A 26124-nucleotide genomic window follows, 5' to 3' on the forward strand; every position below is an offset into this window, starting at 1 on the left:
CCCTCGGGCATCGTCTCACGTTGGTTTTTCTTCCCAAAAATCACATATATTCCAAAAAAAACTCCGTCAGTTTTTATTCCGTCTGGACTCTGTTTGATATGGATTTTCTACGAAACAAAAAACATGCAACAAACAGGAACTGGCACTGGGCACTGGATCAATATGTTAGTCCCAAAAATAGTATAAAAAGTTACCAAAAGTATATGAAAGTTGTAGAATATTGGCATGGAACAATCAAAAATTATAGATATCACGAAGACGTATCAGCATCCCCAAGCTTAATTCCCGCTCGTCCTCGAGTAGGTAAATGATAAAAAAGATAATTTTTGATGTGGAATGCTACCTAGCATAATCTTGATCACATATCTAATCATGACATGAATATTAAGACACGAGTGATTCAAAGCAGTAGTCTATCATTTGACATAAAAACAATAATACTTCAAGCCCACTAATAAAGCAATCATGTCTTTTCAAAATAACAAGGCCAAAGAAAGTTATCCCTACAAAATCATATAGTCTGGCTATGCTCCATCTTCACCACACAAAATATTCACATCATGCACAACCCCGATGACAAGCCGAGCAATTGGTTCATACTTTTTAACGCGCTTAAACATTTTCAACCCTCACGCAATACATGAGCGTGAGCCATGGATATATCACTATAGGTGGAATAGAATGGTGGTTGTGGAGAAGACAAAAAGGAGAAGATAGTCTCACATCAACTAGGCGTATCAACGGGCTATGGAGATGCCCATCAATAGATATCAATGTGAGTGAGTAGGGATTGCCATGCAACGGATGCACTAAGAGCTATAAGTGTATGAAAGCTCAAACTGAAACTAAGTGGGTGTGCATCCAACTTGCTTGCTCATGAAGACCTCGGGCGTTTGAGGAAGCCCATCATCGGAATATACAAGCCAAGTTCTATAATGAAAATTCCCACTAGTATATGAAAGTGATAACTCAAGAGACTCTCTATATGAAGAACATGGTGCTACTTTGAAGCACAAGTGTGGTAAAAGGATAGTAACATTGCCCCCTTTTTTGCGGGTTCCTTTGCCCCCCTTTTTTATTTAGGCTTCTTTGGCCTCTCTTTTTTGGCGGGCAATGCTCTAATAATGATGATCATCACACTTTTATTTACTTACAACTCAATATTACAACTCGATACTAGAACAAAGATATGACTATATGAATGCCTCACGCTTGCACGACATGGAGAGCACCATAGGACAGCACCAATAATAAAACATGCAACTCAAACCAATCGCGATCATCAAATAACCCATAGGACAAAACGGATCTACTCAAACATCATAGGATAGCCATACATCATTGGGAAATAATATATAACATTGAGCACCATGTTTAAGTAGAGATTACAGCAGGTAAGAGAGAGGTTACACCACTGCATAGAGGGACGAAGAGTTGGTGATGATGGCGGTGAAGTTGTTGGTGAAGATTGTGGTGATGATGATGGCCACGGCAGCGTTCCGGCGCCACCGGAAGAGAAGGGGAGAGGGGGCCCCTTCGTCTTCTTCTTCCTTGACCTCCTCCCTAGATGGGAGAAGGGTTTCCCCTCTGGTCCTTGGCCTCCATGGTGTGGGAGGGGCGAGAGGCCCTCCGAGATTGGATCTGTCTCTCTCTGTTTCCGCGTTCTCAGATTCTACCCTTTCACCATTTCTTATATTCCCGGAGATCCGTAACTCCGATTGGACTGAAATGTTAACACGATATCTATCCGGATATTAGCTTTCTTGCAGCGAAAGAAGGGCATCAACCGCCTTACGGGGTGGCCACGAGGGTCAGGGGCACGCCCCCTGCCTCGTGGGCCCCTCGGGCATCGTCTCGCGTTGGTTTTTCTTCCCCAAAATCACATATATTCCAAAAAAATCTCCAAAAAACATGCAACAAACATGAACTGGCATTGGGCACTGGATCAATATGTTAGTCCCCAAAAATAGTATAAAAAGTTGCCAAAAGTATATGAAAGTTGTAGAATATTGGCATGGAATAATAAAAAATTATAGATACGACGGAGACGTATCAAGGGAGAGCAACGTGATAGGTGCATCGTGTGTCAAAGATTAGTCGGTACTAGAGGGACTGAATGTTCCTCTCAACGAACTGATGATGAACCATAGCATCATAATCTAAATAAGCAGGAGGCAACTCAATATCATATCCACGATTGGGTATCTCAAGAAAATCAGCTAAACGGGTTGCATAAGTTCCACCAAAGAAATCTCCATTAATTTTGTTATTATGCAACCTACGTGCAACAATGGCCCCCAAGTTATATTTGAAGGAAATATGCCCTAGAGGCAATACTAAAGTTATTATTTATTTCCTTATATCATGATAAATGTTTATTATTCATGCTAGAATTGTATTAACCGGAAACTTAGTACATGTGTGAATACATAGACAAACAGAGTGTCACTAGTATGCCTCTACTTGACTAGCTCGTTGAATCAAAGATGGTTAAGTTTCCTAGCCATAGACATGAGTTGTCATTTGATTAACGGGATCACATCATTAGAGAATGATGTAATTGAATTGACCCATTCTGTTAGCTTATCATTTGATCATTTAGTATATTGCTATTGCTTTCTTCATGACTTATACATGTTCCTATGACTATGAGATTATGCAACTCCCGATTATCGGAGGAACACTTTGTGTGCTACCAAACGTCACAATGTAACTGGGTGATTATAAAGGTGCTCTACAGGTGTCTCCGGTGGTACTTGTTGAGTTGGCATAGATTGAGATTAGGATTTGTCACTCCGATTGTCGGAGAGGTATCTCTGGGCCCTCTCGGTAATGCACATCACTATAAGCCTTGCAAGCAATGCAACTAATGAGTTAGTTGCGGGATAGTGCATTGCGGAATGAGTAAAGAGACTTGCTGGTAACGAGATCGAACTAGGTATTGAGATACCGACGATCGAATCTTGGGCAAGTAACATACTGATGACCCACAAGTATAGGGGATCTATCGTAGTCCTTTCGATAAGTAAGAGTGTCGAACCCAACGAGGAGCAGAAGGAAATGATAAGCGGTTTTCAGCAAGGTATTCTCTGCAAGTAATGAAATAAGTGGTAACAGATAGTTTTGTGATAAGATAATTTGTAACGAGCAACAAGTAACAAAAGTAAATAAAGTGCAGCAAGGTGGCCCAATCCTTTTTGTAGCAAAGGAAAAGCCTGGACAAACTCTTATATAAGGAAAAGCGCTCCTGAGGACACATGGGAATATCGTCAAGCTAGTTTTCATCACGTTCATATGATTCGCGTTCGGTACTTTGATAATTTGACATGTGGGTGGACCGGTGCTTGGGTGCTGTTCTTACTTGAACAAGCATCCCACTTATGATTAACCTCTATTGCAAGCATCCGCAACTACAACAAAAGTATTAAGGTAAACCTAACCATAGCATGAAACATATGGATCCAAATCAGCCCCTTACGAAGCAACGCATAAACTAGGGTTTAAGCTTCTGTCACTCTAGCAACCCATCATCTACTTATTACTTCCCAATGCCTTCCTCTAGGCCCAAATAATGGTGAAATGTTATGTAGTCGACGTTCAAATAACACCACTAGAGGCTAGACAACATACATCTCATCAAAATATCGAACGAATACCAAATTCACATGACTACTAATAGCAAGACTTCTCCCTTGTCCTCAGGAACAAACATAACTACTCACAAAGCATATTCATGTTCATAATCAGAGGGGTAATAATATGCATAAAGGATCTGAACATATGATCTTCCACCAATTAAACCAACTAGCATCAACTACAAGGAGTAATTAACACTACTAGCAACCTACTAGCACCAATCCCGGACTTGGAGACAAGAATTGGATACAAGAGATGAACTAGGGTTTTGAGATGAGATGGTGCTGATGAAGATGTTGATGGAGATTGCCCTCTCCCGATGAGAGGAGCATTGGTGATGACGATGGCGATGATTTCCCCCTCCGGGAGGGAAGTTTCCCCGGCAGAACAGCTCTGTCGGAGCTCTAAATTGGATCCGCCAAGGTTCCGCCTCGTGGCGGCGGAGTTTCGTCCCGAAAAGTTGCTTCTTATTTTTTTTCTCGATGAAAGACTTCATATAGGAGAAGATGGTCATCGGAGAGCCACCAGGGGGCCCACGAGGTAGGGGGGCGCGCCCTGGGGGGGCGCCCCCCACCCTCGTGGGAAGGGTGTGGGCCCTCTGGTCTTCATCTTTGGCAAGGATTTTTCATTATTTATTATAAGGTATTCCGTGGAGTTTCAGGACTTTTGGAGTTGTGCAGAATAGGTCTCTAATATTTGCTCCTTTTCCAGCCCAGAATTCCAGCTGCCGGCATTCTCCCTCCTTATGTAAACCTTGTAAAATAAGAGAGAATAGCCATAAGTATTGTGACATAATGTGAAATAACAGCCCATAATGCAGTAAATATCGATATAAAAGTATGATGCAAAATGGACATATCAACTCCCCCAAGATTAGACCTTACTTGTCCTCAAGCGAAAGCCGATAACAATAAATATGTCCCCATGTTTAGAGGTAGATGCATCGATAAAAAAATACGGACATGAGGGCATCATGATTATTCTCATAACAACAACATACATAGATATTGTCATATGATTACTTATGTTCAAGTGATGATCTATTCACAATGCAAAAGTATGAATCAGAAACCTTATTGAGAACCAACAAACTATAACCTTAGTCATTGAAGCAATTGCAATTTATCATAACATCAGAAAGAGTCTATGTCAGAGCTAAAAAGCAAGTCCACATACTCAACTATCATCTAGTCCTTCATAATTGCTAACACTCGCAATACTTGTGGTTACGGAGTTTTAATCGGACACAGAGAAAGATAGGGGCTTATAGTTTCGCCCCACAACCTTTTACCTCGAGGGTAATGTCAACAATAATAACTCATGCCCCACACATCCAATTAGATATATCTATCAGGATCTTTCCAACACACTAGGCTTCCCAAAGGATACAATGAAAAAGGGAGAGGTGAAGATCACCATGACACTTGCATAAGGTAGAGGATAATAAAAGATAGGCCCTTCACAGAGGGAAGCAGAGGTTGCCATGTGCTTTTATGGTTAGATGCACAAAATCTTAATGCGAAAGAACGTCACTTTATATTGCCCCTTGTGATATGAACCTTTATTATGTAGTCCGTCGCTTTTATTACTTCCACATCACAAGATCGTATAAAGCTTATTTCTCCCACACTAATCATACATATTTAGAGCAATTTTTATTGCTTTGCACCGATGACAACTTATTTGAAGGATCTTATTCAATCCATAGGTAGATATGGTGGACTCTCATGGCAAAACTGGTTTAAGGGTATTTGGAAGCACAAGTAGTATCTCTACTTGGTGCTGAGAATTTGGCTAGCGTAAGGGGGAAAGGCAAGCTCAACATGCTGGATGATCCATGACAACATACTTTATCTCAGATATAAGAAAACATAACCCATTACGTTGTCTTCCTTGTCCAACATCAACTCTTTAGCATGTCATATTTTGATGAGTGTTCCCAATCATAAAAGATGTCAATAATAGTATATTTATATGTGAAACCTCTCTTTCCTTATTACTTCCTATTAATTGCAACGATGACCAAAGCTATGTCTACCAACTCCCAACAACTTTTAATCATCACACTCTTTCTATGTGAAGTCATTACTATCAATAAGATCAATATGAACTTTTGTTTCTTCTTATTCTTTTTTTCTTTTTTTTCTTTTTTTTGGGATCATGGCAAAAATAAACATGCCCTTGACTCAATCACTAATCTTTATTATATAGCTCAAGGACTCGATTACATAGAAGGATAATAAAGCAAAACTCATGACTAGATCATGCCATAAACTTTATTCTACTAGATCAAAATACTACTAATAGGATCGAACTAAGGAAAACGGTAAAGATAGGAGTTGTGATTGTGATACGATACTGGGGCACCTCCCCCAAGCTTGGCAGTTGCCAAGGGGAGTGCCCATACCCATGTGATTATATCTCCTTGGTTGGTGAAGAAGGTGGGGTTGTTGATGACGGATAGTCGCACATCGAGCGTAGGAGGTCTTCTAACTTGCGGATAATGCCCTTGAGTGCGATGATATGCTCCTTCAACAAAATGTTTTCACGTGTGAGATACTTATTTTGTATACGAGCCAACTCAATCATCTTGAAAGCTTTGATTTCTATAGGGGTAAGAAGATTATGATCCAGTTGAAGGGTGTCTTCTGTTGCTGGAACTTGGTCCTCCATGGCCTTCTTGATCCCTTCATCCTGGTTGATCTCCATAGGTTCTTCTCTCTTCAGCTCTATCTTCATTAGCCAAGCATCGTTGCCCTCATGGTTGGAGGAGGAGGGAGACGACATAGTGCCTGGCCTTGACAACCTTGACAGAAAACAGCTCGAAACAAAAATAGGAGATTTTTGCGTGATACGGGAGTCAAAACCCGTGGGAGATTATATAGTGAATTTTTACCGACCAAAATACGTATCGTGTAAGAAAACGGAGTCCGGAAGGCACACGAGGAGCTCACGAGGTAGGGGGCGCGCCCAGGGGGGTAGGGCACGCTCTCCACCCTCATGGGGCCCTCGTGTTCTTCCCGGACTGCTACTTAATTTTCTATTTTTCTAAATATTCCAAAACTGAGAAATATTGCCTAAAAAATTATTTTGGAGTCGGTTTACTTACCGTACCACATACCTATTCCTTTTCGGAGTCTGAAACGTTCTGGAAAGTGTCCCTTATGTATTTCTCCAGGGTTACGGTTTCAATAGTATTGGTTTCAACATTTATGGGATTACCTGAGATATAATGTTTGATTCTATGACCGTTTACCACCTTTGGATTTGTGCCTTCGAAGTTGTTGATTTTTATGGCACCAGAACGATAGACCTCCTCGATAACATAGGGGCCTTCCCATTTAGAGAGAAGTTTTCCTACAAAAAAATCTTAAACGAGAGTTGTATAGCAATACATAATCACCTACATTAAACTCACACTTTTGTATCCTTTTGTCATGCCATCTTTTAACCTTTTGTTTAAACAACTTGGCATTTTCATAAGCTTGAGTTCTCCATTCATCAAGTGAGCTAATATCAAATAACCTCTTTTCACCGGCAAGTTTAAAATCATAGTTGAGCTCTTTAATAGCCCAATATGCCTTATGTTCTAGTTCGAGAGGTAAGTGACATGCTTTTCCATATACCATTTTATACGGAGACATACCCATTGGATTTTTATATGCAGTTCTATAGGCCCATAATGCATCATCAAGTTTCTTGGACCAATTCTTTCTAGACCTATTGACAGTCTTTTGCAAAATTATTTTGAGTTCTCTATTACTCAATTCTACTTGACCACTAGACTGTGGGTGATACGGAGATGCAATTCTATGATTGACGTCATATTTAGCAAGCATTTTACGGAAAGCACCATGAATAAAATGTGAACCACCATCAGTCATTAAATATCTAGGGACTCCAAACCTCGGAAAAATAACTTCTTTAAGCATTTTAATAGAAGTGTTATGATCAGCACTACTAGTTGGAATAGCTTCTACCCACTTAGTAACGTAATCAATATCAACTAAAATATGTGTATATCCATTAGAGGCAGGAAAAGGTCCCATATAATCAAAGCCCCAAACATCAAATGGTTCAATAACAAGTGAATAATTGATAGGCATTTCTTGACGTCTACTAATATTACCAATTCTTTGACATTCATCACGAGATAGGACAAACTTGCGGGCATCCTTGAAGAGAGTAGGCCAATAAAAACCAGATTGCAATACCTTATGTGCAGTTCTATCTCCCGCGTGGTGTCCTCAATAAGTTTCAGAGTGGCACTTGCGTAGGATCTGTTCCTGTTCATGCTCAGGTACACAACGTCTAATAACACCATCTACTCCTTCTTTATAAAGATGTGGGTCATCCCAAAAGTAATGTCTCAAATCATAGAAGAACTTTTTCTTTTGTTGGTATGTGAAGCTAGGTGGTATAAATTTAGCAACTATGTAATTAGCATAATCAGCATACCAAGGGGTACTACAAGAAGTACTTATGCCATTTAATTGTTCATCAGGAAAGCTATCATCAATAGGTAGTGGGTCATCAAGAACATTCTCTAACCTAGATAAGTTGTCTGCAACGGGGTTCTCAGCTCCTTTTCTATCAACAATATGCAAATCAAATTCTTGTAGCAAGAGAACCCATCTAATAAGTCTAGGTTTAGCATCTTTCTTCTCCATAAGATATTTAATAGCAACATGATAAGTGTGGATAGTTACTTTAGAATCAACAATATAAGGTCTGAACTTATCACAAGCAAATACAACTGCTAAAAGTTCTTTTTCAGTAGTAGCATAATTTCTTTGAGCATTGTCTAGAGTCTTACTAGCATAATGTATAAAATTTAATTTCTTATCAACTCTTTGCCCTAGAATAGCACCTACAGCATAATCACTAGCGTCGCACATAATTTCAAAGGGTAAATTCCAATCAGGTGGCTGAACAATAGGTGCAGAGACTAATGCTTTCTTAAGTATTTCAAATGCTTCTACACAATCATCATCAAAGACAAATGGTATATATTTTTGTAATAAATTAGTCAGAGGCCGAGAATTTTTTGAGAAGTGCTTAATGAACCTCCTATAAAATCCGGCGTGATCAAGGAAACTTCTTATACCTTTGATGTCCTTGGGACATGGCATCTTTTCAATAGCATCAACCTTGGCTTTATCAACTTCAATACCTCTTTCAGAAACTTTATGCCCCAAGACAATACCCTCATTAACCATAAAGTGGCACTTTTCCCAATTCAAGACAAGATTAGTTTCTTCACATCTCTGCAAAACTCGATCAAGATTGCTCAAGCAATCATCAAAAGAAGATCCATAGACGGAAAAGTCGTCCATGAAAACCTCACAAATCTTTTCACAAAAGTAAGAGAGTATAGCCATCATGCATCTTTGAAAGGTAGCAGGTGCATTACATAAACCAAAAGCATACGTCTATAAGCAAAAGTACCAAAAGGGCATGTAAAAGTAGTCTTTGATTGATCTTTGGCTGACATAGGTATTTGAGAGAAACCAGAATAACCATCTAGAAAGCAGTAATGTGTATGTTTGCATAATCTTTCTAGCATTTGATCGATAAAAGGTAAGGGGTAATGATCTTTCTTAGTAGCCTTATTTAATTTGCGGAAATCAATTACCATCCTATAACCTGTAATAATTCTTTGTTGAGTCAATTCATATTTATCATTAGGAACAACAGTAATACCTCCCTTCTTAGGGACACAATGAAAAGGACTTACCCACTGACTATCAGCAACGGGATAAATTATACCTGCCTCCAGAAGCTTTAGTATTTCTTTTCTTACCACTTCTTTCATTTTAGGATTGAGACGTCGTTGAGGATCACGAACTGGTTTGGCGTCTTCTTCCAAATTTATTTTATGTTGACATAGAGTGGGACTAATGCCCTTAAGATCATCAAGAGTATATCCAATAGCAGCACGATGCTTCTTCAGAGTTTTCAATAATCTTTCTTCTTCATGCTCTGAAAGGTTAGCACTAATAATAACAGGATATATCTTCTTTTCATCAAGATAAGCATATTTAAGATTATCAGGCAACGGTTTAAGCTCAAACACGGGATCACCCTTAGGTGGAGGGGGATCCCCTAGGATTTCAACAGGCAAATTGTGTTTCAGCATAGGTTCCTATTTAAAGAATACTTCATCTATTTCCCTTCTTTCATTCATAAACATATCATTCTCATGGTCTAGCAAATATTGTTCTAAAGGATCATTAGGAGGTACAACAATAGAAGCAAGACCAATAATTTCATCCCTACTAGGCAATTCTTCTTCACGGTGATGTTTACTAAATTTAGAGAAATTAAATTCATGAGTCATATCATCTAAGCCGACAGTAACAACATCCCTTGTGCAATCTATGGTAGCATTAACAATATTTAAGAAGGGTCTACCAAGTATAATGGGACAAAAGCTATCTTGTGGGGAACCAAGAATAAGAAAATCAGCAGGATATTTAGTTTTCCCACACAAGACTTCAACATCTCTATCAATTCCCATTGGTGAAATAGTATCTCTATTAGCAAGTTTAATAGTAACATCAATTTCTTCTAACTCAACAGGTGCAATGTCATGCATAATTTCTTTGTATAAGTCAATAGATATTGCACTAGCACTAGCACCCATATCACATAAGCCATGATAACAATGATCTCCTATTTTAACAAAAATAATAGGCACGCCTACCACAGGTCTATGTTTATCTTTAGCACAAGGTTTAGCAATTCTAGCAGTTTCACCGCAGAACTGAATAACATGCCCATCAATATTATCAGACAAGAGATCTTTAACAATAGCAATATTAGGTTCAACTTTAACTTGCTCAGGAGGTGTATATGTTTTAATATTGCTTTTACGAACCACAGTTGAAGATTTAGCATGATCCTTTATCCTAACAGGGAAAGGTGGTTTCTCAACATAACAAGTAGGAACAATAGGATCATTATAAGTGGCAGTATTTTCTTCAACTTTAATAGGTGCAGCTACTTTTACTTCTATGGGAGGATGATATTTAAACCACTTCTCCTTAGGGAGATCAACATAAGTAGCAAAAGATTCAAAGAAAGAAGCTACTATCTCAGAATCAAGTCCATATTTAGTGCTAAACTTACGAAAAATATCGGTATCCATAAAAGATTTAACAAAATCAAACTTAGGTGTCATACCTGACTCCTTACCTTTGTCGAGGTCCCAATCTTCAGAGTTGCGTTTAATTCTATCCAATAAATCCCATCTAAATCCAATAGTCTTCATCATAAAAGAGCCAGCACAAGAAGTATCAAGCATGGTGCGATTATTTTCAGAAAGCCGAGCATAAATTTTTTGAATAATCATTTCTCTTGAGAGCTCATGATTGGGGCATGAATATAACATTGATTTAAGCCTCCCCCAAGCTTGAGCGATGCTTTCTCCTTCGCGAGGCCAAAAATTGTATATATAATTGTGATCACTATGAACAAGATGCATAGGGTAATACTTTTGATGAAATTCCAATTTCAATCTTCTATAATTCCATGATCTCGTATCATCACATATCCTATACCATATCAATGCGTCTCCCTTCAAAGATAAAGGGAAGACCTTCTTCTTAGCAACATCATCGGGTATACCTGCAAGCTTAAATAATCCACAAACTTCATCCGCGTATATTAGGTGTTCATCAGGATGCTTTGTTCCATCTCCTGTAAAAGGATTAGCTAGCAGTTTTTCTATCATACCCGAAGGATACTCATAAGGAATTTCATTTTCATATTCATTTTCAATAGGTTCAGTAGGTTGAGGAGCAACTCTTTGCTCTACTGGTCGGGGTGAAGATGTTTGTCCTTTGCGCCACCTGTTAAGAGATAATGAAGAAAGAAAAAAGGAAAGTAGATAAAAAATGTTACGGGAGTGCTTGCAGGCTTGTCCATATTGTGCTTCCGCCAATGCCCATGGCATCTTAAGTGCGTAGTGATGTATGCGCGGTACAAGTTTTGCGGGTATATGAGGTGGGCGGTGGAAGCCGAACTACTATTTCTGCTTCGGGTTTGATCGATCCTCGGGGGAAATTGCTTTTGACCCCCGGTATTTGGCTGGTGAACCACTCCATCGTCCCTATTGCCTGGCGGCCCCCTTCCCTTGTGTTCAACGTTGAGCTTGCCGGCTTGCTTGAAGACCCAACAGCTTCTGTTGGTATGATTAGCTGGTTTATCGGGGTGGCCGTGAATCTGGCAGGGTCGGTCTAGTATCCCGTCTAGGTTGGACGGTCCATCTCTGTTCGCCTTGAATGGCTTTTTCTATTGACCGGGTTTGGGATTGCTGAATCCGGCATTGACCGCTGTGTCGCGTGATCTTTCATTATCATTGTGACTGTTGTGTTTGCTTCGTCGTGGCTTGCCATTGCCGTCTCGGTACTCGGAAGTGCCCGAGTCGCTGGTGCTATTGCTTCTATGAGTGAGCCAGCTGTCTTCTCCCGCGCAAAAGCGAGTCATTAGAGCGATAAGGGCTGTCATGGATTTAGGTCCTTCTTAACTAAGGTGGCATGCAAGCCATTCATCTCAGACGCTGTGTTTGAAGGCCGCAAGGGCTTTCGCGTCCGGACAGTCGATGATTTGGTCTAGTCCAGAGCTCCCTTGCTGACTCTTCGGGCTGCTGGACAATGTGACTTAAGTCATCGGCGTCTGGCGTCCGGACATATGTTCCCTGGAAGTTGTCGTGAAAGGCGTCTTCCAAATCTTCCCAGCTGCCAATAGAATTTTGTGGCGGACTGTTTAACCAGTACCGAGCTGGTCCTTTGAGTTTTGGTGGTAGGTATTTGATGGCATGAAGGTCATCTCCGCGGGCCATGTGGATATGGAGGAGGAAGTCCTCGATCCATACCGCGGGATCCGTTGTTCCGTCGTATGATTCGATATTCATGGGTTTGAACCCGTCTGTGAATTCATGCTCCATTACTTCGTCTATGAAGCAAAGAAGGGTGTGCGGCGCCTCTATGTTGGGCCACACTGCGACATACCTCCGATGGAATCCATTTGCGGTTTTCGGCCTGAGCGTGGCTAGGTTTGTCATGTCCAAATAGGTAGCCGTCGTCGCGTGTCGAGGCACATCCTCACGATCCGTAGATCGATCTTGCATGTCCTGCTCTACTGTCCATGTCCTCGAAGGTCATATGTACAACCCCAAGCTGTTTTATTCTTGCCTTTACGGCGAGGCGGGGTGGTCTGGTGTTTGGCTTGAGTTGCCGTTTTATCCGAACCAAGTTGTGGTCGACCTGCCGCATTGTGCGATGATGGTACGGGCTCCAGCGCCTCGTCATCAAACTCAGGTAGCAATCTATGCTTCGGGTAGCTTTTGGCTGGGCCACTAAGGCCATATTCTTCGGCGGCCAGGACTTCGGTCCATCTATCATTGAGCAGATCTTGGTCCGCTTGAAGCTGTAGATGCTTCTTTTTCAGGCTCCTTGCAGTGGCTATTAGCCGGCGTTTGAAGCGCTCCTGCTCGAGAGGTTCCTCAGGCACGATGAAATCCTCGTTGCCAAGGCTCTCCTCTTCCTCGGAGAGTGGAAGATAATTACTATCCTCCGAGTCTCTGTGTATGGCCTGTTCACCAGGGCTAACTTTCCCATTATCCCGTTCCCCCTGTTCGGAGGTTACCTTGACGGGGTCTTCATTATTTTCGGCCTCATCCGGAGTATTATTTTTTCCGGTGCCCGTACTGCAGTCTTTGGAACGACGTGACTTAGAGCGGCATCGAGGAAGTTGGCGCTTGGGCTGTCTCTCAGGAGGTTTATCCTTGACTGGATCCTCTTTGTCATCGTTGTTAGTTTTTTCAGGCGTGTCCACCATGTATACGTCGTAGAAAGAAGTGGTCGTCCATCATCCAGTGAATGGTGGGTTTTGGCCTTGCTCCTTGTCGGCATCGTCGTCTGCATTGGCGATGTCATCGGAGCCATAATCGAGCACGTCGGTTAAGTCTTCGACAGTGGCTATAAAATGGGTGGCGGGTGGGGAGCGAAATTCCCTATCATCAGCTTCTAGTTTGAACTGGATATAGTTTGGCTGTGGGTCCCCCGCCAAGGACAGGCTCTTTAATGAGTTTAGCACATCTCCCAAAGGCGAGTGCTGGAAGATGTCTGCGGCGCCGAATTCAAAGATCGATGAACGATCAAGTTCGGCGTCCGCGGGCTCACATGGTTCGGAACTTATAACCAGAGAAGAGTCCGGAATTCCGGTGACACAGATATCGTGTGAGGTTAAGTCCATGTGCGGCTCCAACGCTGGGGAATCTGAGCCTCCAATCCTTGGATGTCGCAGTGTGCTCTGGATCTAAGGCCAAAGTGGTCATAGGAGCTATCTCCGGGGTGCGGTCCGATGATAGATTTAGGTTATGTTCATCAAGGTGACCAGGAGCGGTCGCCGCGGTCTCGAATCCGGCAAAGATCAAATCTCCACGGATGTCTGTGACATATCAAATCTGAACTGATGGTCAGGGGCGTAGCTATCGATCTACTCCAGGTGGCCAATCGAGTTGGCCCGCAGCACGAAGCCACCGAACACGAAGATCTGTCCGGGGAGGAAGGTTTCCCTTTGGACAGTGTCACTATCGACAATTGAAGGGGCCATCGAACCTTCCGTCGACGACACAGTGGAACTCTCAATGAAAGCACCAATGTCAGTGCCAAAACCGGCGGATCTCGGGTAGGGGGTCCCGAACTGTGCGTCTTAGGTCGATGTAACAGGAGATAAGGGACATGATGTTTACCCAGGTTCGGGCCCTCTCTATGGAGGTAATACCCTACGTCCTGCTTGATTGATATTGATGAATATGAGTATTACAAGAGTTGATCTACCACGAGATCGTAATGACTAAACCCTAGAGGTCTAGCTTGTATGACTATGATAATGAATATCTCCCCCTCCGGACTAAGCCCTCTGGTTTATATAAACACCAGGAGGATCTAGGGTTACATAAGGTCGGTTACAAAGAAAGGAATCTACATATTCGATCGCCAAGCTTGCCCTCCACGCCAAGGAGAGTCCCATCTGGACACAGGTGCAATTTTTGGTCTTCGTATCTTCACAGCCCATCGGTTCGGCCAATGGCTAACAGGCCGGACGCTCGAGGACCCCTTAGTCTAGGACTCCCTCAATCATATCGTAGCGGTGCTTAGGCGAAGCCCTGCGTCGGTAGCAACATCATCACCGTCATCACGCCGTCGTGCTGACGGAACTCTCCCGTGAAGCTATGCTGGATCGGAGTTCGTGGGACGTCATCCAGCTGAACATGTGCTGAACTCGGAGGTGCCGTGCGTGCGGTACTTGGATTGGTCGGATCGTGAAGACGTTCGACTACATCAACCGCGTTCTCATAATGCTTCCGCTTACGGTCCACGAGGGTACGTGGACGATACTCTTCCCTCTCATTGCTGTGCATCACCATGATCTTGCGTGTGCATAGGAATTTTTTTGAAATTACTACGTTCCCCAAAAGTGGCATTCGAGCCAGGTTTATGCGTAGATGTTATATGCATGAGTAGAACACAAGTGAGTTGTGGGCGATACAAGTCATACTGCTTACCAGCATGTCATACTTTGGTTCGGCGGTATCATTGGATGAAGCGGCCCGGACCGACATTATGTGTACGCTTACGCGAGACTGGTTCTACCGAAGTGCTTCGCACACAGGTGGCTGGCGGGTGTCAGTTTCTCCAACTTTAGTTGAACCAAGTGTGACTACGCCCGGTCCTTATTGAAGGTTAAAACATCACTAACTTGACAAAATATCGTTGTGGTTTTGATGCGTAGGTAAGAATGGTTCTTGCACAGCCCGTAGTAACCACGTAAAACTTGCAACAACAAAGTAGAGGACGTCTAACTTGTTTTTGCAGGGCATGTTGTGATGTGATATGGTCAAGACGTGATGAGATATAAATTGTTGTATGAGATGATCATGTTTTGTTAAAGTTATCGGCAACTGGCTGAAGCCTTGTGGTTGTCTCTTTATTGCATAAGATGCAAGTGTCATGCACTTGCTTTACTTTATCGCTATGCGATAGCAATACTTGCAAAAGCAATAGTTGGCGAGACAACCATGTAACGACACATTGATAGAGATCAAGATGATGGAGATCATGGTGTCATGTCGGTGACGATAGAGATCATGACAGTACTTTCGAGATGGAGATCAAAGGCGCAAGATGATCATGGCCATATCATGTCACATATTTTGATTGCATGTGATGTTTATCCTTTATGCATCTTATTTTGCTTAGTTCAACGGTAGCATTATAAGATGATCTCTCACTAAATTTCAAGGTACAAGTGTTCTCCCAGAGTATGCACCATTGCCAAAGTTCGTCGTGCTGAGACACCACGTGATGATCGGGTGTGATAAGCTCTACATTCATATACAACGGGTGCAAGCCAGTTTTGCACACATAGAAATACTCAGGTTAAACTTGACGAGCCTAGCATATGCAGATATGACCTCGGAACACTGAGACCGAAAGGTCGAGCGTGAATCATATAGTAGATATGATCAACATAGTGATGTTCACCATTGAAAACTACTCCATCTCACGTGATGATCGGACATGGTTTAGTTGATATGGATCACGTGATCACTTAGATGATTAGAGGGATGTCTATCTAAGTGGGAGTTCTTAAGTAATATGATTAATTGAACTTTAATTTATCATGAACTTAGTCCTAATAGTATTTGCATAACTATGTTGTAGATCAATAGCTCACGATGTAGCTCCTCGTTTATTTTGATTTGTTCCTAGAGAAAAATAAGTTGAAAGATGTTAGTAGCAATGGTGCGGATTGGATCCATGATCTGAGGATTATCCTCATTGCTGCATAGAAAAATTATGTCCTTGATGCACCACTAGGTGACAGACCTATTGCAGGAGCATCTGCACACATTATGAACGTTTGAGAAAGCTCAGTATGATTACTAGTTGATAGTTTAGTGCACCATGCTTTACGGCTTAGAACCGGGACTTCAAAAATGTTTTGAACGCCACTGAGCATATAAGATGTTCCAAGAGTTGAAATTAGTATTTCAGACTCATGCCCATGTCGAAAGGTATGAGACCTTTGACAAGCACTTTGCCTACAAGATGGAGGAGAATAGCTCAGCTTGTGACCATGTGCTCAAAATGTGTGAGTACTACAATCACTTGAATCAAGTGGGAGTTAATCTTCCAGATAAGATAGTGAATGACAGAGTTCTCTAGTCACTATCACCAAGTTACTGGAACTTCATGATGAACTATAATATGCAAGGGATAACGGAAATGATTCCCAAGCTCTTCGTGATGCTGAAATTGACGAAGGTAGAAATCAAGAAAAGCATCAAGTGTTGATGGTTGACAAGACCACTAGTTTCAAGAAAAGGGCAAAGGGAAGAAGGGGAACTTCAAAAAGAACGACAAGCAAGTTGCTGCTCAAGTGAAGAAACCCAAGTCTAGACCTAAGCCTGAGACTAAGTGCTTCTACTACAAAGTGACTGTTCACTGGAAGCAGAACTGCCCCAAGTATTAGGCGGATAAGAAGGATGGCAAAGTGAACAAAGGTATATTTGATATACATGTTATTGATGTGTACTTTATTAGTGTTTATAGCAACCCCTCAGTATTTGATACTAGTTCAGTTACTGATATTAGTAACTCAAAACGGGAGTTGCAGAATGAACAGAGACTAGTTAAGGATGAAGTGACGATGTGTGTTGGAAGTGGTTCCAAGATTGATATGATCATCATCGCACATTCCCTATACTTTCGGGATTAGTGTTGAACCTAAATAAATGTTATTTGGTGTTTGCGTTAAGCATGAATATGATTTGATCATGTTTATTACAATACGGTTATTCATTTAAAGTCAAAGAATAATTGTTGTTCTGTTTACATGAATAAAACCTTCAATGGTCATACACCCAAGGTGAATGGTTTATTGAATCTCGATCGTCGTAATACACATATTCATAATATTGAAGCCAAAAGATGCAAAGTTAATAATGATAGTGCAACTTATTTGTGGCACTGCCGTTTAGGTCATATTGGTGTAAAGCTCATGAAGAAAATCCATGTTGATGGGCTTTTGGATTCACTTGATTATGAATCAGTTGATGCTTGCGAACCATGCCTCATGGGCAAGATGACTAAGACTCCGTTCTCCGGAACAATGGGGCGAGCAACAGACTTGTTGGAAATAATACATACTGATGTGTGCAGTCCGATGAGTGTTGAGGCTCACCACAGGTATCGTTATTTTCTGACCTTCACAGATGATTTGAGTAAGATATGGGTATATCTTCTTGATGAAACATAAATCTAAAACATTTCAAAAGTTCAAATAATTTCAGAGTGAAGTGGAAAATCATCGTAATAAGAAAATAAAGTTTCTACGATCTTATCATGGAGGAGGATATTTGAGTTACGAGTTTGGTCTTCATTTGAAACAATGCGGAATAGTTTCGCAACTCACGCCACCTGGAACACCACAGCGTAATGGTGTGTCCGAACATCGTAATCGTACTTTATTAGATATGGTGCAATCTATGATGTCTCTTACCGATTTACCACTAACTTTTTGGGATTATACATTAGAGACAGCTGCATTCACGTTAAATAGGGCACCATCTAAATCCGTTGAGACGACGCCATATGACCTGTGGTTGGGCAAGAAACCAAAGTTGTCGTTTCTTAAAGTTTGGGGTTGCGATGTTGATAACAACAAGTATAGGTGATCGCAACAGTTTTCGATAAGTAAGAGTGTCGAACCCAACAAGGAGCTAAAGGTAGAACAAATATTCCCTCAAGTTCTATCGACCACCGATACAACTCTACGCACGCTTGACGTTCGCTTTACCTAGAACAAGTATGAAACTAGAAGTACTTTGTAGGTGTTGTTGGATAGGTTTGCAAGAATATAAAGAGCATGTAAATAAAAGGTAGGGGATGTTTAGATAAATACACAACTAAGTTAGTTTTAGTAAAGAGCTTTTTGTTATAAGAAAGTTATTTGTCCCTAGGCAATCGATAACTAGACCGATAATCATTATTGCCATTTTATTTGAGGGAGAGGCATAAGCTAACATACTTTCTCTACTTGGATCATTTGCACTTATGATTGGAACTCTAGCAAGCATCCGCAACTACTAAAGATCATTAAGGTAAAACCCAACCATAACATTAAAGTATCAAGTCCTCTTTATCCCATACGCAAACAACCTACTTACTCGGGTCTGTGCTTCTGTCACTCATGCCACCCACCATAAGCAAATCATGAAAATATTGCAAACCCTACAGCGGAAATCCCTCACGCTTGCGCGACACGGAGAGCACCATAGGACAGCACCAATAGTAAAACATGCAACTCAAACCAACCATGATCATCAATTAACCCATAGGACAAAACAGATCTACTCAAACATCGAAGGATAGACATACATCATTGGGAAATAACATATAGTGTTAAGCACCATGTTTAAGTAGATATTACAGTGGGTAAAAGAGGGTTACACCACTTCATAGAGGGGGGAAGAGTTGGTGATGATGGTGGTGAAGTTGTTGGTGAAGATTGCGGTGATGATGATGGCCCTCGGTGGCACTCCGGCGCCACCGGAAGCGAGGAGGGGAGAGCCCCCCTCCTTCTTCTTCTTCCTTGACCTCCTCCCTAGAGGGGAGAAGGGTTTACCCTCTGGCCCTTGGTCTCCATGGCATGGGAGGGGCGAGAGCCCCTCTGAGATTGGATCTATCTCTCTGTCTCACTCTGTTTCTGCGTTCTTCATGGCTGCCCTTTCACCGTTTCGTATATATATGGAGATCTGTAACTCCGATTGGACTGAAATCTCCGCCGAGATTTTTTCCTGAAAATTAGCTTTGTTGCGACAAAAGAATAGCATTGACCACCTTACGGGGGGCCCACGAGGGTCAGGGGCGCGCCCAGGGGGTGTGGGGCGCGCCCCCTGCCTCGTGCCCCCCTTGGGAACCCTCTCGCGTGGATTTTTCTTCCCATATTTTCCATATATTCCAAAAATATTCTCCGTCCGTTTTTATCCCGTTGGACTCCATTTGATATGGATTTTCTGCGGAACAAAAAACACGCAACAAACATGAACTGGCATTGGGCACTGGATCAATATGTTAGTCCCCAAAAATAGTATAAAAAGTTGCCAAAAGTATATGAAAGTTGTAGAATATTGGCATGGAACAATCAAAAATTATAGATACGATGGAGACATATTAGCATCCCCAAGCTTAATTCCTGCTCGTCCTCGAGTAGGTAAATGATAAAAAAGATAATTTTTGAGGTGGAATGCTACCTAGCATAATCTTGATCATGTAATCTAATCATGGCATGAATATTAAGACATGAGTGATTCAAAGCAATAGTCTATCTTTTGACATAAAAAACAATAATACTTCAAGCCTACTAATAAAGCAATCATGTCTTTTCAAAATAACATGGCCAAAGAAAGTTATCCCTACAAAATAATATAGTCTGGCTATGCTCCATCTTCACCACACAAAATATTCACATCATGCACAACCCCGATGACAAGCAAGCAATTGTTTCATACTTTTGATGTTCTCAAACCTTTTCAACTTTCACGCAATACATGAGCATGAGCCATGGACATAGCACTATGGGTGGAATAGAATGGTGGTTGTGGAGAAGACAAAAAGGAGAAGATAGTCTCACATCAACTAGGCGTATCAACGGGCTATGGAGATGCCCATCAATAGATATCAATGTGAGTGAGCAGGGATTGCCATGCAACGGATGCACTAAGAGCTATAAGTGTATGAAAGCTCAGAGTGAAAACTAAGTGGGTGTGCATCCAACTTGCTTGCTCATGAAGACCTCAGGTGTTTGAGGAAGCCCATCACCGGAATATACAAGCCAAGTTCTATAATGAAAATTCCCACTAGTATATGAAAGTGATAACTCAAGAGTCTCTCTATATGAAGAACATGGTGCTACTCTGAAGCACAAGTGTGGTAAAAGGATAGTAACATTGCCCCTTCTGTCTTTTTCTCTCATTTTTTTGGTGGGCTTCTTTGGCCTCTTTTATTTATTTTTAAATTCTGGAGCCTCATCCCGACTTGTGGGGGAATCATAGTCTCCATCATCCTTTCCTCACTAGGGCAATGCTCTAATAATGATGATCATCACACTTTTATTTACTTACAACTCAATATTACAACTCGATGCTAGAACAAAGATATGACTCTATATGAATGCCTCCGGTGGTGTACCGGGATGTGCAATCATCTAGCGTAGCAATGACATCAAAAAACGGACAAGCCATGAAAACATCATGCTAGCTATCTTACGATCATGCAAAGCAATATGACAATGAATGCTCAGGTCATGTATATGATAATGATGGAAGTTGCATGGCAATATATCTCGGAATGGCTATGGAAATGCCATGATAGATAGGTATGGTGGCTGTTTTGAGGAAGGTATATGGTGGGTTTATGGTACCGGCGAAAGTTGCATGGTACTAGAGAGGCTAGCAATGGTGGAAGGGTGAGAGTGCGTATAATCCATGGACTCAACATTAGTCATAAAGAACTCACATACTTATTGCAAAAATCCATTAGTCATCGAAACAAAGTACTACGTGCATGCTCCTAGGGGGATAGATTGGTAGGAAAATACCATCGCTCGTCCCCAACCGCCACTCATAAGGAAGAAAATCAATAAATAAATCATGCTCCGACTTCATCACATAACGGTTCACCATACGTGCATGCTACGGGAATCACAAACTTCAACACAAGTATTTCTACAATCCACAACTACCCACTAGCATGACTCTAATATCACCATCTTTATATCGCAAAACTATTGCAAGGAATCAAACATATCATATTCAGTGATCTACAAGTTTTATGTAGGATTTTATGACTAACCATGTGAATGACCAGTTGATGTCATATCTCTAAATAGATATAAGTGAAGCAAGAGAGTTTAATTCTTTCTAAAAAAGATATGCCCACGCTCTAACAAATATAATTGAAGCAAAAGAGCATTCTACAAATGGTGGTTTTCTATGTAAAGAGAAACAGGCAATCCAAACTTCAAAAGATATAAGTGAAGCACATGAAGCATTCTATAAAGCCATACTCAAAAGATATAAGTGAAGTGCAATGAGCATTCTATAAATAAACCAAGGACTACCTCATACCAGCATGGTGCATAAAAGAAAAGTGAAAACTAAATGCAAAAGACGCTCCAAGATTTGCACATATCACATGAATGAAACGAATCCGAAAACATACCGATACTTGTTGAAGAAAGAGGGGATGCCTTCCGGGGCATCCCCAAGCTTAGACGCTTGAATCTCCTTTAATATTTACTTGGGGTGCCTCGTGCATCCCCAAGCTTGATCTCTTTCCTCTCTTCCTTCTTCTCGCATCGAGACCTTCTCGGTCATCGAACACTTCATCCACACAAAACTTCAGTAGAAAACTCGGTAAGATCCGTTAGTATAATAAAGCAAATCACTACTCTAAGTACTGTTGCAAACCAATTAATATTTTGTTTTGGCATTGTAGCTACTGTAATATAACTTTTTCATGGCTTAATCCACTGATATAATTCTGTAGTTTCATCGAAATAAGCAAACTATGCATCAAAACAGAATCTGTCTAAAACAGAACAGTCTGTAATAATATGAACATTCACCATACCTATGGTATTCCAAAAATTCCACAAAAATTAGGAAAAATAAAAAATTTGTATAGAAAGACAGTGCAAAAAGAATCAGAACCGTTTTACGTTCCAGTAAAAAATGTAAAATCGTGCACTATAGCCAAAGTTTCTGTCCTGCACCGTACAAACCAACAAGCATCTAAAACATCCTAAAGGCAAACCTTGGCACATTATTTTTATTTTTAATCCTTATAAAAGCACACAACAGAAATAAATGACTCTCTAAAACTTTCAGGTTGTTTCCCTGACAGCGCTTTCTTTAAAGCCATTAAGCTAGGCATATAGTGCTCAAGTAATGGATCCACCCGGATCCCAAGGTATATCAAAGCCAATTTTAATTAGAAATGATTTGGCATTTAGTAGTGAGCACAAAGTAACATAAATCAAGCAATGACGAAGTCTAACTCTCTTCCTATGCATCGGCATGTCATAAAAGAACAATTCATGCACACACAGTAAAGGCCAATGCATAGTATAAACAGTTTCTTGCAATTTTACCATGTTGGAAACATAGAGAGGTGGAGATATAGTTCCTCTCTCATAATAATTGCAAGTAGGAGCAGCAAGCACATGCATATTATATCTATCAAAATCATCATGTGTAACGGTAAAAGGCAACCCATCAATATAATCCTTAATAAGTGCAAACTTCTCCGATATAGTGTAGTTGGGAGAATTCAAAAAGATAATAGGACTATCATGTGTGGGTGCAATAGCAACAATTTCATGTTTAACATAAGGAACCATAGCAAGTTCATCTCCATAAGCATAACTCATATTGGCATCTTGGCCACAGTCATAGCAAGCATCATCAAAAAGGGATATTTCAAGAGAATCAACGGGATCATGACAATCATCATAGCAATCATCCTTCGGTAAGCACGAAGGGAAAGTAAACAATGTATGAGTTGAAGAGTTACTCTCATTAGAAGGTGGGCATGGGTAGCTAATCCGCTCTTCCTCCTTTTTTTCTTCGCTCTCCTCATCATCTTTTTCATCCAATGAGCTCACAGTTTCATCAATTTCTTCTTTCATAGGCTCCTGCAAAATATTAGTCTCTTCTTGGACAGCGGAGGAGACCTCGATATATGGTTTAACATGGGCATTCGAAGCATAATTCTCATAACAATATTCAAGTATGGCAAAATTTTCAGATTTGTAAAGAGTAGCATCATACTTTTCAATCAAAGAAGCAATTTCATAAGCACCTTTAAAAGCAACAAATTCTTCAATTTGTTGAACATCATAGTAATTATAAACACCCCTAGCATAAGAAGATACGATTCCATTATCACTAAACAAACATTGGTAGGGAAGGTGTTTCTTAGGGTCTTCAAAACAACAAGTAATATCATATATTTCGCATAAATTCCAAGCATATAATTGCAAACCATGAATTTGATCCAGTAAACGTTTCCCTTTTTCAGATATACGGTGTCGCACATAACAAGCATGCTCATCTAAGGATTTTCCCTCAACTAAGCTAGTTGGGGTTTCAGCACGAGCACATAGGGATCAAAGATGATCCAAGTAATAAGCTTCAGGAGTGTGATAGATTTTGAATGGTTCTTCAACCATTGGTTTAGTAGGTACAACTAATTTTTTTCGTATTTTGCGTTTCCTACCCATAACTAAAGATAGAAAACAACTAAGAACAACAAATAAAATTACTTAGTGATAAAGCAAACAAGCACACACGAGAATATTCACCCCACGCTATTGCTCCCCGACAACGGCGCCAGAAAAAGGTCTTGATAACCCACAAGTATAGGGGATCACAACAATTTCTGATAAGTAAGAGTGTCAAACCCAATGAGGAGCTAAAGGTAGAACAAATATTCCCTCAAGTTCTATCGACCACTGATACAACTCTACTCACACTTGACGTTCGCTTTACCTAGAACAAGTATGAAACTAGAAGTACTTTGTAGGTGTTGTTGGATAGGTTTGCAGGAATATAAAGAGCACGTAAATAAAAGGTAGGGGCTGTTTAGATAAAGACACAACTAAGTTAGTTTTAGTAAAGAGCTTTTTGTTACGAGAAAGTTATTTGTCCCTAGGCAATCGATAACTAGACCGATAATCATTATTGCAATTTTATTTGAGGGAGAGGCATAAGCTAACATACTTTCTCTACTTGGATCATATGCACTTATTATTGGAACTCTAGCAAGCATCCGCAACTACTAAAGATCATTAAGGTAAAACCCAACCATAGCATTAAAGTATCAAGTCCTCTTTATCCCATATGCAAACAACCTACTTACTCAGGTCTGTGCTTCTGTCACTCACGCCACCCACCATAAGCAAATCATGAACATATTGCAAAACCTACAGCGGGAATCCCTCACGCTTGCACGACACAGAGAGCACCATACGACAACACCAATAATAAAACATGCAACTCAAACCAATAATAAAACATGCAACTCAAACCAATCACGATCATCAATTAACCCATAGGACAAAACGGATCTACTCAAACATCATAGGATAGCCATACATCATTGGGAAATAATATATAGCATTACGCACCATGTTTAAGTAGATATTACAGCGGGTAAAAGAGGGATTACACCGCTGCATAGAGGGGGGAAGAGTTGGTGATGATGGTGGTGAAGTTGTTTGAGAAAATTGGGTCATGATGATGGCCCCCGGTGGCACTCCGGCGCCACCGGAAGCGAGGGGGAGAGAGCCCCCTCCTTCTTCTTCTTCTTCCTTGACCTCCTCCCTAGATGGGAGAAGGGTTTCCCCTCTGGTCCTTGGTTTCCATGGCATGGGAGGGGCGAGAGCCCCTCCGAGATTGGATCTGTCTCTCTGTCTCTCTTTGTTTCTGCGTTCTTCATGGCTGCCCTTTCACCGTTATATGGAGATCCGTAACTCCGATTGGACTGAAATCTTCGCCGAGATTTTTTCCTGAAAATTAGCTTTCTTGCGGCAAAATAATAGCATTAACTGACTTACGGGGGGCCCACGGGGGTCAGGGGCATGCCCAGGGGGGTGGGGTGCGCCCCCTGCCTCGTGCCCCCCTCGGGAACTGTCTCGCGTGGATTTTTCTTCCCATATTTTCCATATATTCCAAAAATATTTTCCGTCCATTTTTATCCCGTTTGGACTCCGTTTGATATGGATTTTCTGCGAAACAAAAAAATGCAACAAACAGGAACTAGCACTGGGCACTGGATCAATATGTTAGTCCCCAAAAATAGTATAAAAATTTCCAAAATTATATCAAAGTTGTAGAATATTGGCATGGAACAATAAAAAATTATAGATACGATGGATACGTATCAGATGCTTATGTGAAAAAGTTTCATCCTAATAGGCTCAAACCCAAATCGGAGAAATGTGTCTTCATAGGATACCCAAAGGAGACAGTTGGGTACACCTTCTATCACAGATCCGAAGGCAAGACATTCATTGCTATGAAAGGATCCTTTCTTGAGAAGGAGTTTCTCTCGAAAGAAGTGAGTGGGAGGAAAGTAGAACTTGATGAGGTAACTGTACCTGCTCCCTTATTGGAAAGTAGTTCATCACAGAAATATGTTCCTATGACTCCTACACCAATTAGTGAGGAAGCAATGATGATGATCATGTAACTTCAGATCAAGTTACTACCGAACCTCATAGGTCAACCAGAGTGAGATCCGCACCAGAGTGGTACGGTAATCCTGTTCTGGATGTCATGTTACTTGACCATGACGAACCTACGAACTATGAGGAAGCGATGATGAGCCCAGATTCCGCGGAATGGCTTGA

Source organism: Triticum dicoccoides, chromosome 6A (assembly GCF_002162155.2).
Source record: "Triticum dicoccoides isolate Atlit2015 ecotype Zavitan chromosome 6A, WEW_v2.0, whole genome shotgun sequence".
Classification (NCBI taxonomy): domain Eukaryota; kingdom Viridiplantae; phylum Streptophyta; class Magnoliopsida; order Poales; family Poaceae; genus Triticum; species Triticum dicoccoides.